The sequence below is a fragment of the Artemia franciscana genome, unplaced genomic scaffold, assembly GCF_032884065.1.
Source record: "Artemia franciscana unplaced genomic scaffold, ASM3288406v1 PGA_scaffold_146, whole genome shotgun sequence".
NCBI lineage: Eukaryota > Metazoa > Arthropoda > Branchiopoda > Anostraca > Artemiidae > Artemia > Artemia franciscana.
Genome location: NW_027062632.1, coordinates 37577 through 52463, shown reverse-complemented (window position 1 = coordinate 52463; position 14887 = coordinate 37577). Strand labels below are relative to the sequence as shown.

Genomic DNA, 14887 nt, shown 5'->3' with positions numbered 1-14887 from the left:
TAGAATCGATCGTTTAAACGTAATGAAAAAATCCCCATAAGTGTTTCTTCTGAAGGCCCCTAACAATGGACGACAGCGTGACACAATGTCCCCCCCTTACAGTCTTCTGGTGCATATTCTCACATCTAAGGATTTTTTTACCCTGATAATAAATTTATAATTTAAAAACTTACCATTGTTTTTATTTGCACACCATAAACTTGCCATTTCATCGAAAGAATACGATATTTCATGGCAAATCAAAGCCTGTGACACTCAATGGCTAACAAAAAACACCCATTAGTATTCACTATCCTAAATATGACATTATTTCGAGCATTTTCCAGCAGAAATATTCGTTTACACTAGAATCGATCATTTAAACCTACTGAAAAAATCTCCATTATTGTTTCTTCTGATGACTCCAAGTAATTAACGCTAGTGTGGCAAAATTTTCCAGACAGATGACAACATTTTGGCAAATATTATCACACCTAAGAGATTTTCAGAAACTTGCCATTTTAATGCTTGATAGTGATTTTTCATGACAATTCCAAGACCGTGATACTAACTTGCTGGCAAGTTAGCAAGCTTTATAGCTTATTGTCATTTCCACAAAAACAGATCGTTTAAACCTAATGAAAAAATCCCCACTATTTTTTCTTCTGATTACTATTATCATTTTAGGCCAGCGTGGCATAATATACTACTCCTGAGGACACCTAATGGTTTTTTTCAAAATTTTTCTGTCAAAAATAAATTACAAACAAAAAGTTGACCGTTGTTTTTATTTGTACTTGTGACCAACTTATTTTTGTTCGTGAAGCTTGTTGCACTTTGATTTTTCTCTTCGTGAAGCTTATAAATTGATTTTGCTCCGCGTGAAACCAATTTTGTTCTTGAAACTTGATTCTTGCTGATTTTTGTTCATGAAACGTGTAATGTGCTAGGTTTTTCGTCAAATTTGCTACCAGCTTAATTTTTCCATTAATCTAGTCCATTGATTTTTCTCCCCTTGAAACTTATTTTGTTCATGGAAACTCTTACTTGCTAATTTTTGTTCTTGGAGATTTTTATGTGCTGATTTTTGATCATGAAATTCATTGCATATTGACTTTTCTCTTCTTAAAACTTATACACTGATCATTCTCCTCATCAAACTGATTTTGTTTATGGAACTTGTTGCATGCTTACTTTTTTTAATGGAACTCTCCGTGTCCTGATTATTGCTGTTGACACTTATTGCCCGTTGATTTTTTACTTTGTGAAACTTGACCATTAATTTTATTCCCGTGAAACTGATTTTGTTGATGAACCTCTTTTTTGGTGTTGTTTTTTTGTTTGTTGAACTTGCTGCGTCCTAATTATTGTTCGTGAAGCTTGCTGCACGTTCATTTTTCTCATTGCGAATCTTGGATATTGATTTCCTTGTGAAACTTCTTTATACCTAGGACTTGTAGTGTGCTGATTTTTGTCCGTAGAACCTGATGGGTGCTTATTTTTGTCGTGAAACTTGTTACATGTCGATTTTTTCCTTCGTGAGGCTGTGAGACTTGTACTTTGATTTTCTTGTCCACTTGAAAACAAATTTTCATTTACATTGTTGCGTGTTTATTATTGTTCTTGAAACATGTTACATGTTCATATTTCTCTTGGTGAAACTTGTGCTTTAATTTTTCTCCTCATGAAACTGTTTTTGTAAATTATACTTCTTGCATATTGTACTTTCTTGTCGTGAGACTTGTATGTTCCTTTTTCTCAACGTTAAACCTATGAATTGATCATAATCCTCTTGAAACTGATTTTATTCATGGAAGGTTTTGCGTGATGATTTTTGTTCGTGGAACCTGTTGTGTGCTAATTTTTGTTCCTGAAAAATTTTATGTGCTCATACTTCTCTTAGTGAAACAAGTACATTGGCTCTTCTCCTTATGAAACTCTTTTTGTCAATTGAACTTGTCCTATGTTGATTTTTATCTTTGTGAGACTTGTACATTGATTTTTCTCATCGTTAAGCTTGTACATTGATTTTTCTTTTCGTGAAAGTTATTTTGTTTATGGAATTAGTTGCGTTTTGATTTTATTCAGGGATCTTACTGTGCGCTGATTTTTGTTCATTAAACTTGTTGCATATTGGTTTTTCTGATCGTGAAACTTGTGTATTTAATTTTGTCATCGTTAAGCTTGTACGTTGATTTTCCTCTTCATGAAACTGATTTTTTTTATGGAACTAGTTGGGTTTTGATTTTGTTGAAGGATCTTATTGTGTGTTGATTTTTATTCGTGGAACTTGGTTCATGCTGGTTTTTCTCCTCTTGAAACTGATTTGATAAAGGAACTTGTTACGTGCTAATTTTTGTTCATGGAGTTTGTTTTGTGCTGATTATTGTTCCTGAAAATTGTCTTTTCTTGATTCTTTTCTTCAAGAAATAAGTACATTGATTTTTTTTCTCGCGAAACTGACTTTGTTCATGGAATCTCTTGCCTTCTAATATTTGTTCATGGAACCTTTTGTGTGCTGATTTTTGTTCTTGACACTTGTTGCGTGTCACAACTTGATTAATAACTTCTTGAAACTTACTCATTAATTTTTCTCCACGTGAAACTGATTACTTTCATTTAATTATTTGTTTGTTTATTATTTTTTGTTCAAATAACTTAATGTGTCCTTATTTTAGTTGGAGGAATTTTTTGCACCTTGATTTTTCTCTCCTTGCAACTTGTGTATTGATTTTTCTCCTCGTGAAAATGATTTTGTTCATAAAACTTTCTCCACGTTGATTTTTCTCTTCATAAGACTTTTTCATTGATTTTTTCTCCTTGTGAAACGTTTTTTATTCATAGAACTTATTGCGTACTGATTTTTCTCGTGGATCCTCTATGTTCAAGCGGAACAAATTCTAAGTATGAGATTCACGAAGATAGATATCAGCATGCAACAAGTTTCACGAACAAAAATTGGCAAGCAACAACTTCCATAACCTAAATCAATACGTAGCATGTTCCATGAAAAAAATCAATCTCATGGAGAGAAAAATCAATGTACATGCTTTACGAAAAGAAAAATCGACTTGCGACAAGTTTCACAAACAAAATCAAGTTGAACGAACTAAATCAATTAAAACGATGAGACAATCAATTTATAAGTTTTAAGAAGAGTAAAATCAGCACACAACAAGTTTCAAGAACAAAATCAGTTTCAAGAGGAGAAAAAATCAGTGTACACGTTTCACTAAGAGGAAAATCAACAGGCAACAAGTTTCACTAACAATTATCAGCACGCAACAGGCTGCTTGAAAAAAATCAGTTTCACGGGAAGAAAAATTATTAAACAAGTTTTTTAAAGAGAAAATCAACGTGCAATAAGTTTTACGAATAACAGTCAGTACCCAGGGACTTCCACGAACACAAAATCAGCACATGACGGGTTTTATGAACGAAATCATTTTCAAGAAGAGAAAAGTCAAACTTGCAAGAAGTTTCATGGACAAAAATCAGCATACAATAAGTTTAAGGAACACAATAAAAACAAAACATGTTCTCTGAACAAACACAGTTTCATGAAGAGAAAAAAAAATGTACAAGTTTCACGAAGAGATAAATGAAAATGGAAAATGTTTCATGACCAAAAGTAGGCACACAAAAAGTTTCAGGAACAAAATCAACACACAACAAGTTCCATGAACAAAATCAGATTCAAGAGGAGAAAAATGAGTGTAGAAATTTTGCAAAGTGAAAAACTATGATGCAACAATTTTTAAGAACAAAAATCAACAAGCAACAACTTCCGCGTAGTTCCATGAACAAAATCAGTTTCACAATGATAACCATGAATATACAAGTATAGCGAAAAGAAAGATCAACTTGCGAAGAGATTCTTCTCAAAAACCAGCACGAAACAATTTCCATGAAAAGAAATCAACCAGCAACATGTTCCATGATCAATCTCAAATTTACAAGGAGAAAAATCCGTGTAAAAGTTTCATGAAGAAAAAATCTTCATGCAAGAAATTTTACGAGCGAAATTCAGCACGTAATAAAATTGATGAACAAAATGTGAATTTATCTCATCTTGAAACTTGTCTATTCATTTTTGTCCGCTGAACTTACAGCGCACTCATTTTTTTTCGTGAAACTTGTTGCATATTGATTTTTTTTCTTCGCGAATCATGGACACTGATCTTTTTTCATCGCGAAACTGATTTTGTTCACGGAACTTGTTGTAGGTTAATCTAGGTATGGAGGACCGTACAAAGCTTGGAAGAACCTATATCTAACCTAAACATGGTAGTTTATGTTAGGTTAAATGTCATCTAAGGTCTATAAAAAAGATTGGTATCACTTGGAAAAAAAAATGTACGAGTTTCACGAAGAGACAAATCAATATTTGAATAAGTTTCACGAACAAATCTCAGCACGTAATAAGTTCCCTGACCAGCTACAAGCAGCAAGTTCGTTGAATAAAGTCAGTTTCATGAGGAGAAAAATAAGTTTACAAGCCTTATGAAGAGAAAAATCAACAAGCAACAAGTTTCACGAACAAAATCACCGTGCACCAAGCTACAGGAACAAATTCAGTTTCATGAAGAGAAAAATCAATATACAAGTTTCATGAAGAGAAAATTGAACAAGCAACAAGTTTCATGAACAAAATCACTATGCACCAAGTTCCAAGAAGAAAATTGGTTTCACGATGATATAATCAATGTACAGGTTTCACGAAGAAAAAATTAAAATGCAAGGAGCTTCTTAAAAAAATAAGCACCCAACAAGATCCACGAGAAAAAATCAGCACACGACAAGTACCATGAACAAAATAAATTTTCGAGGAGAAAAAAAATCTCTGTACAAGTTCCACGAAGAGAAAAATGCATCTAGTTTCATGAAGAAAAATCAACATGCAACAAGCTCCGCGAATATTAATCAGCATGCAATAAGTTCCACGAACAAAATCAGTTTCACTTGGAGAAAAATCAATGTGTGAGTTTAAGAAAGAAAAAATGGCAAATAACAAGTATGAGGAACAAAAATCAAAACTCTAAAGGTTCTATAGAAAAAAAACAGTTTCACAAAGAGAAAATCAATGTTGGAGCTTCAAAAAAGCAAAATCAACATGAAGCAGGTCTTATAAACAAAAATCAGCACACAACAAGTCCCATAAACAAAATTAAGCACTCAAAAGCTTCTTAAGAAAAATAAGTTTCACGAGGGGAAATACCAATATACAAAATTTTACGAAGAGAAAAATCAAGGTGCAACAAATCTCACGAACAAAAACCAGAACAAAACAAGTTCTATGAACAAAAATCATCACGCAACAAGTTAAATGAATTAAATCAGTTTCATAAGCGGTAAATTAACGTACAAACTTCACATTGAGATAAATTCTTATACAACTGTCACGAGGAGAAAAATAAGTATGCAACAAGTTTCACAAGCAAAATTCAGCACTAAACAAGTTCAAATAAAAATAATGTTAATTTTTTAGTTTATAAATTTATTTTTGAAGAAAAATGTGCAGAAAACCCTTAGGTGTGATAATATGCACAAGAGTGATGTCAACGGGAGTGCCTCCCTTGCCTCAAATGCAAGAATTCATTAGAAGAAACGCTAATGGGAATTTTGTCATTATGTTTAGGTGATCGATTCTTGAGTAAACGAATTTGTTTTACAGGAAAATGCTTGAAAAAATTTGAAATATGTGATAATGATTGATAGACAATCTTATTTGTTAGCCAAAGAGTGTCATGGGCTGGGAATTGTCATTGAACATCGCAATCCTGCAATTAAATACCGAATTTCCACCGTTTAAACAAAAACACTGGTATTTTTAGTTACTAAGTTTACTTTTGTGGAGAAAGCTTGAAAAATACTTAGGTTTATCAATATGCGCCAGAAGGATGTTAGCAGGTGCTGTTAATTGTGCCGTACTGGCCTCAAATGCTAAAAGTGATCAGAAGAAACACTAATGGAAATTTTTTCATTAAATTGAGTCTATCAATTCTCGTAAAACAAATGTTTTTGCGTAAAAATACTGGAATAAATGTCAAATGGGTGATAATACTTTTTAGAGAGAGTCTTTTGTCAGGTATTGAATGTCAAAAGCTTGGAATTGTCATGAAACTTCGAAATCTAGCAGTAAAATTGCAAGTTCTAATTTTTCAAATAAAAACAATGCTAATTTTTCAATTAATAAATTATTTGGAGGGATAGTTTGAAAAATTCCTAGGCGTGATACTGATTTCCAAAAAGGTGTCACCGGGAGGAGGGGAGCTGGTACTTTGTGCCATACTGGCCTAAATTGCTAGGGGTTATCAGAAGAAACACTAATAGAGATTTTTTCACTAGGTTTAAATGATTGATTCTAGAATCAACAAATTTGTTTGCTGGAGAATGCTCAAAAAATTTCGTATGTTTGATAATGCATGCTATGGGTTTTCTTTTGTCAGCCATTGAGGATAACGGGTTTGGAAATGCCTTGGAACATCACAGTCTAGTAATGAAATTACAATTTTCTGCTGTTCAAATATAAAAAATGGTTATTTCTTAGGTTTTTTAATTTATTTTGAGGGCTATAGCTTGATAAAACAATTAGGTGTGATAATTTGCACCAAAAGGTAGTGATCAGAGGGGGAAGGGTACATAGTGCCACTCTGGCGTCAATAGCTAGGAGGCATCAGAAGAAACGCCAATGGGGATTTTTTCATTAAGTTTGAATGACCGGTTCTAGCATAAACGAATATTTTAGCAGGATAACACCCGGAAACATGTCATGTGTGTGATAATATCAGCTAGAGGGTGTTGTTGGTCAGCCACTCAGTTTCAAGTGGGTGGAATTGCCATGTAACATTGGAATCTAGCAATGAAATGGCAAGTTTCTGCTATTCAGATGAAAAAAATGGTCATTTTTTAGTTCATAATTTGTTTTGAGGCAAAAATAAAAAAAAAATAGGTGTTATAATATGCATAAGATGCGGGTCGTTGGGGGCTGGTACCTTGTGAATTCATGACTTCAATTGCTAAGAGTTTTCAGAAGAAAAACTAATGGAGATTTTTTTTGATTAACTTGAAATTATCGATTCTCCTGTAAACGAATATTTGTGCATGAAAATACTCGAAAATACGTTATATGTGCGATACTGCCTTAGAGAGTTTCGTTTGGAGTGTAGTGTCACAGGCTTGAAATTGCAATGAAATATTGCATTCTAGTAATGAAATGGCAAGTTTCCACAGTTCTCCGCAAGTTTCCAAGTTCTTGTCATTTTTTAGTTTATAAATTTATTTTGAGGGTAAATGCTTGAACAGACGCTTTGTTGTAATAATAATTTCCAAAAGGGTGTCATTGGGAGAAATAGATTATGTAAAGCTGACCTCAAGTTCTTGATGTAATCAGAAAAACGCTAATGGGGAGATTTTTTATTAAGTTGAAACTATTGATTCTTGTGTAAACAAATATGTTTGCATGAAAACGCGTGAAAACAAATGAAAACGCATGAAAATACTCTAAACATATCATATGTACAATAATGCTTTAGAAAGAGTTGTTTGTCAGGTGCTGAGTTTTAAAGACTCGGAATTGTCATTGGATATCGTAATCTAGCAGTGAAATGACATGTTTCCACTGTTTGAATAAATACAACGGTTATGGTTTGTTTATAAATTTATTTTTAGAGGGAAATGTTGAGAAAAACATTGTTGAGAATGTTGAGAAATAAATTTAATAATGTTCGCCAGAAGGATGTCGACGGGGGCGGTAAACTGTACCACGTTGGCCTTAATTTCTAAAAGTCATTAGAAGAAACGCTAATGGGGATTTTTTTCATTAAGTTTAAATAATATTATCATATGTGTGATGTTGCAAGCAAAAGGGTGACATTTGTAAGCCATTGAGTTTCAAGAGCTTTTTATTGCCATGGAATTTCGCAATCTAAAAATAAAATGGCAAGTTTCCGCTGTTCAAACAGCAAACAATGGTAATTTTTTAGTTTATAAATTTAATTTGAAGGAAAAGCTTTGAACAAGTCCCTAGGCTTGATAATGAATCCCAGATAAATGTCACAGGGTGGGTGCGGCTAGTACTTTGCTCCACGCTGATCTCAGTTGCTAGGAGTCATCGGAAGAAAAGCTAATAGTTTTTTTTCATTAGGTTTACACAACGGTCATTTTGTAGTTTATAACTTTGTATTGAAAGTGAAAGCTTGAAAAAATCCTAAGGTAAGATGGTGTGTGCCGGAAAGGTGTCATTGGGGGTAGTCCATTGTGCCTTGCTGACCTGAATTGCTAGTAGTTATTAGAAGAAACGCTAATTGGAATTTTTTATTAAGTTTAAAACGATTGATTCATTGGTAAACGAATATATTTGCATAAAAATGACCAAAAATTATAATTTGTGTGATAATGCTTTCTAGATGGCGTTGCCTGTCAGCCATTGAGAGCAAGAGGCTCGGTATTATAATGGAACATCGCAATTTAGCAATGAAATGGCAAGTTTTCACTTTTCAAATAATAAACAATGGTCATTTTTTAGTTTTTAGATTTATCTTGAGGGAAATAGCGTGAAAATTCCCACTAGGTTTGATAATGAGTGCCAGAAAAGTCTCATCGGGTTAGAGGGCTAGCTCCTTGTGCCTTGCTGGCCTCAATTACTAGGAGACATTGGAAGAAACACTAATGGCTGTTTTTTCATTAGGTTTTCAAAATGGTAATTTTTAAGTATATAAATTTATATTGAGGATAAAAGCTCAAAAGAAATCCTTAAGTAAGATAAAGTGTGCCAGAAAAGTGTCATCAGATTTAGCACATTGTGCCTTGTTGGCCTTAATTTCTAGGAGTCATTAGAAGAAACGCTAACTGGGACTTTTCATTCAATTTAAACGATCGATTCATGTGTAAACGAATATTTTTGCATAAATATGTCAAAAAAATGTCATACGTGTGATAATACTTGCTAGAATGTGTTGTTTGTCACCCAATTAGAGTAAAAGGCTTGGGATTGTCATTGAACATCACAATCTAGCAATGAAATGGCAAGTTCTCGCTGTTCAAATAAAAAAACGATGGTCATTTTTTTTAGTTCATAAATTTATTTTAGTTAAAACACCTGAAAATCTTTTAGGTTCTATAATGTGTGCCATAAGGATATCGTTGGGGGGGGCTGGCAAGTTGTTCCATTTTGCCCTCAATTGCTAGGAGTCGTCAGAAAAACGCTAATGAAGATTGTTTTATTAGGTTGAAAAGATCGATTCTTTTGTAAACGAATATATTTTCAGGAAAATGCCCAAAAAAAGCCATATTTATGAAAAAGACTTTATTATTAAGAAATGTGCTATGAGAATTCCACGAAGTTGTCGATAATATTCTCAAAAGAAATACTGAACAAGCAGGTCTACTTCAAATATAAGCAAATTTCAGTAATCGATTCTTCACCCTGCATGTCATTTAGTGCAGTCACAAGGAAACACAAACTTCATTTAATTATTCCTACATGCGAGACAAGGATTTACTTATGCTTTGAATAGGCCATCATGCAGAGTGTATTAATCGAATCAAAAATATTAGAAATGATTTTATGGTCCAGATGTCCAGAGGAGAGTTCCATTTGATGGAAATGGCCCTTTCAAATCTTAAGGCGGCCTTGAATTATTTAGAATATTAAGGTTCCTCGAGAAAAAAGATTTTAAATAAAATGAAATTCGGATTAAAAACGTTATGAAAAAAAAAGAAAACCCCCCCAAAAAATCTCGTAAATTACTGCGTAGCACCCAATTATGTGCTAAAATTATGTAGCATCTAATGCATGTGCCGCCCTTACGTAACATCAACGTGTGCGCTATAATTAAATAACATCCCATATATTCGCTGTCATTACCTAACAACTAACATGTGCGCTGTCATTACTTAGCATCAACGTGTCCACCGTCATTACCTAACACCAACATTTGTTCCCTCCTCAGCTAAATGTGGGTGTATCATCACAGAGTTCTGAAGTTTTGTGATTCACACGAAATTGAGTCAGTCCCAGTAGATCTAAACAGTCACCTACGATTATATAATCCCCAATAAATCTACAAAGGTAGGCAAGATTAGGTTACATCTTACGTGTGTGCCGTTACTTAGTAACACCCTTGTTTGTGCCTCCCTCAGTTAAAACCAGGATTTCCCACGGGACTTGATGAAACAAGTCAAGTTATATTACGTCCTCCTTAACACTAGTAAACATTCTCTATTACATAAGAACTAATGAAATTATGACGAAATACGTCTTGAAGAAGAATTTCCTAAAAGACGTTTTGAAATGGCTTCAAACGTCTTGAAACACTTCTTGAAGAAAAATATCTTAGAAAACATTTTGAAATGTCTTGAATAAAAATGTCTTAAGAAACATCTTGAAATGTCTTGGAACGTCCTGAAAAACATCTTGAAGGAAAAAGTCTTAAAAACTACTTAAAATGTATTGAACCGTCTTGAATAACGACATGAAAAACGTCTTGAAGAAAAATGTCTGAAAATATTTCCCTGTTTGAATAGTTGACTCTGACAATCCTATTACGTAACTGTCAAAGCCTTATTATGTAACAACCAAAAGCAAACAAACCATATTACGTAACAACCTATGATGTAGCGTGTACTTGCATCTCTTAGAAGACATTCCTTGTTACGTAACAAACACTTGGGTCTTGAACATTTTTAAGAAATAATGTAAGAATTGGGATTCGACAGGAAAGGGCTCAGGTTGGATTTATTGAAGCATAACTACTGATATTCAATTAAAGATGAAGAAAACTGAAGTTATAATCACCTTTGATCATGGTTTTATTTTTTTGATGGAGAAGATGAAGAAGAATAAGAACGAAAAAAAAAATTCAAAAGAGTGACATAATTGGCAGATTCAACCTTCGATTGTGTATCGTAGGATTTTGGGAGTATTAAAAAAGGAGGAGAAAAAAGTGATTGGACGGACCGAAAATATCTTGAACCCCTGGATTAAAATTAGAGATGATAAAAAAACAAAATTTAATGGGTTACAAAGGGTTTTCGAGAAGTCGGGTGGTGTTTGAAATGTAGGGTTGGATTTGAAAAGCCGGGGAAGAATTTGGGATCTGTTCTATTAGCTATGGAGGACATTTGGCTTCATTTGAGGGGAAAGAGATCTTTTTAGAAGAGCCTCTTTGGAAAGACATGAAAGATAACAAGTTCCCTTAAACCATAAATGTTGGACCAGTTCTGGCTTAGCATTTCCAAGCTACTGCCCCTTAAGGATACTCTCTCCAATTATCAGTCACGTAAAATTCCCTCAAAGTATTTACACTGTAGCCCTTATCTCAGCTCTTATCCTGTATTAAAATCAACATTCATGTCCCCCATTCTTTTCCCTTGAGCTCTTTATCCATTTTCAACCGTAATTTGAAACCAATATTTATGTTTTATGTCCTAATCCCAGGGGATGGAGCCAAAAAAAGCATAGTCATGCTTTGCTTAGATTTTTAACCAATTTTCCTATATTCCCATTCTTAGAAACCATCAAAGAGTTGGTAGTTAAAGAGTTACCGTAGTAAGGCCATGGTAACAATTTTATATTGCGATCCCTTAAATCTTTGAAATAAACAATTTGGATTATGCTCTGGGCCATGTCTAGCGTTAACTTAGATAAGGATTTTTTTCTTGTTGGAGGTTAAAAGACTACCTAAGTAACTCCTTATTGATGTCTAGCATTATCTCCTATGCACAAATCTAATTTTTGCTTCACTGTAATGACTACTTTGTGAGAGCAAGGAAATTGTTTGTTAATCATGCCCTTGACTTACAACCTGTATGATTTCAGCCCTATTTGGGTATTACCTTTTTGCTGGTGGTTTGAAGGATACATGAATTCTCCTCAGGATGAACCAGAGAATCATTTAATTATATTAGCATGATTATGTTCCATAGGTCTCTTGGATAACCTTCTTCGAATTCCCAAAATTTACCCATCTCGTGATTTCATCTCGGTAGTTAGGTCTGTTCTTGTATTGAAAGTCTGTTTGAAATCGGATCGGCGCTATTGTCTTGTAAATATAATAACAAATATGTATCAGAAGGTATAGTACATTCTGAAGGTTATGGAAAGCCGTTGGCTGTTTACTTCTAAAGTGGGTGTGAAACAAGGATTTGCTTATTGTCCAAAGCTTTGTTCCTTATTTTTTCAAAATTTAAATAGTTTTAAGAAAAGTAACAGAGTCCTTTATGTATCTTTGACCTGGCTTAGGCTATTTTCTACGTTATTTGAGAATAACAAAGCTTAGCTTTAGTGGTGGATAGTAGATATAATCTTCAGAATAAAAGACTGTTTAAAAAAGAAGCATTTAGTGTTGAATGTGAAGAAGTAAATATTGTATATATTTGGGAGCAGAGAGGAAGTAGATTCTGAGCTTGATTTTGATTTTGGAGGAACGATGTTAGAGGTTAAAGTTGAATTTTTTGACTTGGGTATTAAGTTATGCGCATTAAAAGGGATGTCTAGGCTAATTTTTGAGCAATTGGTTAATAAAAATGGTTTTAAATGTAAAGCTAATCAACTAGCTGAAATAAGGATTCAGAAAATAGTTTTTCAGAGAAGAGTAACTTATAGTTTACTTTGGGGTCTAAGGTTTGGGGTTTTGATAAGGCATCTAAGCTAAAAGTAGTTCAGATAAGTTATTTTAAGAGAATTTTACACTTGAAATGTTCATTTAGTTCAGTGGCACTGGGAGGAGACTTGGGAATTTTCTGTTTAAAGGGTGTTAGATTGGTTAGAATATTGACATTTTGGGAAAAAAATAATTAGGCTCTCCAAAATTCGGCTTCTTAAGTCAGTCTTTTTTGAGTTTTTGGGAGACGATAGACGTGATTTTTGGCAAAATCAGGTTAAGAAAATACACTACCTTCACGGCCTTTTGGAAATGTGGATTAAGAGAAAAGGCCCAATGGATGAAAGTATGTCAGTATAGAGGGAAGTCCAGTCAGCCTCAAGTGACCAAGAAAGCCAAGAGTGGCAAGCCAATAAGGACCAACCTCTGTCTTTAAGTTAAGACCCCAAAGCAAAGGAGTATCAGTGGGAGGAGGTTGATTTTCAATTTTTGTTAAATAGAGAGGTTGTTGTTGATTTGAGGAAATAGTTTTGATTTATCTGAGAGAATGCTGATTTTTGGAAGGTTTACGCAAGTGACAGGTCCCTACTTGTGCCTTGTATGTGGATATGTGAATGAGAATTTTTTTTTTAACCAAGTTTGAAGAGCTGTTAGAGTTGATGAATGAATAATCCGGACGCGTGTTTTGGGGTGAATGCTGGTTAATTAAGTGGAGGGTTGAGACGAGCGAATGTGCTAATGAACTTTGGTTCAATTTTTTTGTCTAGGGAAAAAATATAGATAATGATCTTTGAGGCCATATCTTGGTAGGTTGTTTAGAAATTAAAGTTTTGTTATGGTTGTTATTTGTCAATTAAAATGTTGGAGGTTGTTGCTTTTCTTCTTGGTTTACATTGTTTAAAGTATTACTTTATTCCTCAAGCTTTTTTGTAGGATGTATTTTGTGTTGCTATGACCTGTAGGCATTTTGCAAAAGTAGCCTCTAGTCTAGAAACTGCTACAATGAGATTTATTTCTTTCTAGGTGATTTCAACATCAGCATGTTAGATATCAACTCCTTGGTGACTTCTCAGCCTTTTAATATATGTCCGCACTACGGTTTAGTCCCTATCATTAACATTCAAACTACAGTCCCACAAAGGCTAGAGAAATGGGAGCTTTTAAGAATATGAGAGGGAAAACCATAACTGGAAAAAGCAATGGATAACACCAGATCTTTTTTGGAAAATTAATTTAAGAGATATATTGCTTGAGTAACAAGCTTTAAAATCTATGGACTAGAATAAAGAACATTACAGTGTTTTTGTAGGGGTTTGCATAATGTTCTCCATGAGGCTAAGAAAAGGTATTTTAGTATGAAATTTCAGGAAGCTGGAAAAAACCCATAGAAGACATGGCAATAAATTTTTAGTATTAGAATTATTGTAATGAATAATCATTTGCAATCATTGAGTAAATCTTTTGTAACCAACAATGAGTAATTATTTGCAATCAATAATGAGTAATCATTTGTCATCATTTGTAATGAGTATCAGAATCATTTAATTTCAGAATGTTCAAAAATAGCCGATACCATTTCCCCATTTTTCAGAAGTTCCACATTTTGAATCCACTTTACCGTCACCTATTTATGTATCAATGCATTTAAAATGGATTGCCGTGGATGAGCTAAGAGATAGCATGTATGCCGTAAAAAATAGTTCATCTGGTAGTGACTTGGTGAGTTTAAAAATTCTTAAATGTATTTTCCATCTATATTTAGCACTTGAACATCATTAATTAATCCCTATACTTCGACACGGTAAGTTTCCAGATTTTCTAAAGTATTCAACAGTGACACTGGCTTAGAAAGGTGGCGATGGATATTTTCTTGGTAATTATCATTCAATATTAGTTTTGCCAGTAGTTTCTTGTCTTAATACATTTAGTTCTGGGTTAACAACATTTCTTGAGAAGTTTAATATTTTGAATATTAATAAGTTTGGATTCCAGAAGAATAGGAGGAATAGCATTGTGGAAGCATAGAAAGACAGAGGATACATTGATATTTTGACAATTATTAATAATGTTGCTTTAGACAAAGTATTATACGTTAGAGCAGTATTTCTAGACCTAGTGAAGACTTTTGACACAGTTGACCATGGTTTGCATTTGAAAAATGTGAGGTGTAATGGATCCTAGGTAAATCTATTAATCTTACACGGAGTTTTCTTAATAACCAGTACTTCTTTGTAGAGACGAATTGCCTTAAAATATGAATTTCACCCAGTCACGTGTGGTGTCCCACTGCGATTTGTTATTGG

At 33.6% G+C, this 14887-nt stretch overlaps 1 long non-coding RNA gene across 1 annotated transcript in view; it reads left to right on the top strand.

The window, feature by feature from the left end:
• LOC136041326 (uncharacterized) overlaps positions 1-13976 on the top strand; it is a 79128-nt gene extending 65152 nt beyond the window's left edge. Inside the window, exon 3 of the long non-coding RNA XR_010621004.1 lies at positions 13608-13976. This is a non-coding gene — a long non-coding RNA (uncharacterized LOC136041326). The remainder of the gene's footprint in view (positions 1-13607) is intronic.
• Positions 13977-14887: the final 911 nt, after the last annotated feature.